This window comes from Cryptomeria japonica, unplaced genomic scaffold, assembly GCF_030272615.1.
Source record: "Cryptomeria japonica unplaced genomic scaffold, Sugi_1.0 HiC_scaffold_255, whole genome shotgun sequence".
NCBI classification, from domain to species: Eukaryota; Viridiplantae; Streptophyta; class Pinopsida; order Cupressales; family Cupressaceae; genus Cryptomeria; species Cryptomeria japonica.
Genome location: NW_026729077.1, coordinates 23,979 through 26,462, shown reverse-complemented (window position 1 = coordinate 26,462; position 2,484 = coordinate 23,979). Strand labels below are relative to the sequence as shown.

The window sequence follows — 2,484 nt, the reverse complement described above, 5'->3', positions numbered from 1 at the left end:
CTGCACGCACACGACGCCCCGTCCAGGTGCACGCACGTAGGCCGGGCCGGGTGCACACCCGACGCCCTAGCAAGGTGCGCGCACCCGGGCAGGGCTCACACTTGGCGAACGGGGCGCACTTCGCGAGGGAGGGTGTGCACCTCGACGGGGGTGGGTGGCCGGGGTGGATTCGCACGTGGGTCGCGGTTTGCTAAGTACACACTGCGACAAGCTCATAACGGGTGCGATCATACCAGCGTTAGTGCACCGGATCCCATCAGAACTCCGCAGTTAAGCGCGCTTGGGCCGGAGTAGTACTAGGATGGGTGACCTCCCGGGAAGTCCCGGTGTTGCACCCTTTCTTAGTTTTTCGCCGGGCGTCGCAATGCTATTTGAATAAACCTTTTGCCCGTTTGCGTTCTCGTCGGGGCCGGGCCGGGCCGGGGTGCGCTGCCCGCACTACCGCGCGCGCGGGGGCGACACCGAGCGCGCACCCGAGGCGCCCCGAGCACACAGGCCACGGTGCAACCCGGGCGTTGTGCGCGCACCCCGGTGCGCCCGAGGTGCTGCGCGCGCACCCAGGTGAAATCGGTGTGCACCTCGGCCAGTGCGCGCTCGGTCGAGTCGCGCACGTTGGCCAAGGTGCACGGTGATGTTTCTTACTCTAAGGTTCCGCACCAGACGCCCGGGACAGGTGAGCGAAGCTGGGCGGGGCCGGGTGCGCGGCCGGGGCAGGTGCACGCAGCTGGAGAGAGCTTTGGAGCACACCAGAGGTGCGCACCTTGGAGCACACTTCGGAGCGCACCAATGATGCGCTCCATTCAAAAGTTTCCTGAAAAGGCAAAAAAAGTTGAGATTATAGAATTTCCCACTTGAGAGATTGTAAAAAAAAAAAATTTAAAATGAAGGAAACGCGGGTGCCAAGGTGTGCGCGCCCGGGTGCGCAGCCCAGCCAAGGTGTGCGCACCAAGGCGCCCACCCTGGCGAAGGTGCACGCAAGGTGCGCACCCGAGGCAAACCGGACAATTAACCCAACTTTCGACTTCGCGCGCACCTGCGCACCTTGGAGCGCACTTCGGAGCGCTCCTTGTTGCGCACCAATCTTGGGCACCTCGGAGTGCACCATGGCGCCCACCAAGGTGCGCACCCGGGGCAAACCGAGCTCCGACTTCGTGCGCACCTTGGAGCGCACGAAAGGTGCGCACCATGGCGCCCACCAAGGTGCGCAGCCCAGCCAAGGCGTGCGCATCAAGGTGCGCACCCTGGCGAAGGTGCGCACCCGGGGCAAACCGAGCTCCGACTTCGTGCGCACCTTGGAGCGCACAAAGGGTGCGCAACCCAGCCAAGGTGTGCGCACCCCGGGCAAACCGAGCTCCGAATCGTGCGCACCTTGGAGCACACTTCGGAGCCCTCCTTGGTGCGCACCGATGTTGCGCACCTCGGAGCGCACCCGGGGAAAACAATGCAATTAACCCGACTTTCGACTTCGTGGGCACCTCGGAGCGCTCTCGGGTTCGCACCTCGGAGCACACCGAGGTGCGCACCTTTGATGCGCTGCCTTCACCAATTTCCAGAAAAGGCAAGAAAACATTGAGAAGGTGTGCGCACCGAGGTGCCCACCCTGGCGAAGGTGCACGCGAGGTGCGCACCCGGGGCAAACCGGGCTCCGACTTCGTGCACGCCATGCTGCGCACCTTGGAGGGCCATGGTGCGCACCTTGGAGCACACTTCGGAGCGCTCAATGGTGCCCAACCCAGCCAAGGTGCCCACCGCGGCGAAGGTGCACGCGAGGTGCGCACCCGGGGCAAACCGGGCTCCGACTTCGTGCACGCCGCACCTTGGAGCACACTTCGGAGCGCTCCTTGGTGCGCACCAGGGCGCGCAACCCAGCCGAGGTGCCCACCCCGGCGAAGGTGCACGCGGGGTGCGCACCCGAGGCAAACCGGGCTCCGACTTCGTGCACGCCATGGTGCCCACCGCGGCGAAGGTGCACGCGAGGTGCGCACCCGGGGCAAACCGGGCTCCGACTTCGTGCACGCCGCACCTTGGAGCACACTTCGGAGCGCTCCTTGGTGCGCACCAGGGCGCGCAACCCAGCCGAGGTGCCCACCCCGGCGAAGGTGCACGCGAGGTGCGCACCCGGGGCAAACCGGGCTCCGACTTCGTGCACGCCATGGTGCCCACCGCGGCGAAGGTGCACGCGAGGTGCGCACCCGGGGCAAACCGGGCTCCGACTTCGTGCACGCCGCACCTTGGAGCACACTTCGGAGCGCTCCTTGGTGCGCACCATGGTGCCCACCAGGGCGCGCAACCCCGCCGAAGGTGCACGCGAGGTGCGCACCCGGGGCAAACCGGGCTCCGACTTCGTGCACGCCGCACCTTGGAGCACACTTCGGAGCGCTCCTTGGTGCGCACCAGGGTGCGCAACCCCGCCGAAGGTGCACGCGAGGTGCGCACCCGGGGCAAACCGGGCTCCGACTTCGTGCACGCCATGGTGCGCACCAG

The 2,484-nt window shown here is 66.5% G+C and overlaps 1 non-coding gene across 1 annotated transcript; it reads left to right on the top strand.

Moving 5' to 3' along the window:
- Positions 1–219: 219 nt before the first annotated feature.
- LOC131869636 (5S ribosomal RNA) lies at positions 220–338 on the top strand. Its single transcript, XR_009368018.1, has one exon. It is a non-coding gene; the product is annotated as a 5S ribosomal RNA (ribosomal RNA).
- Positions 339–2,484: the final 2,146 nt, after the last annotated feature.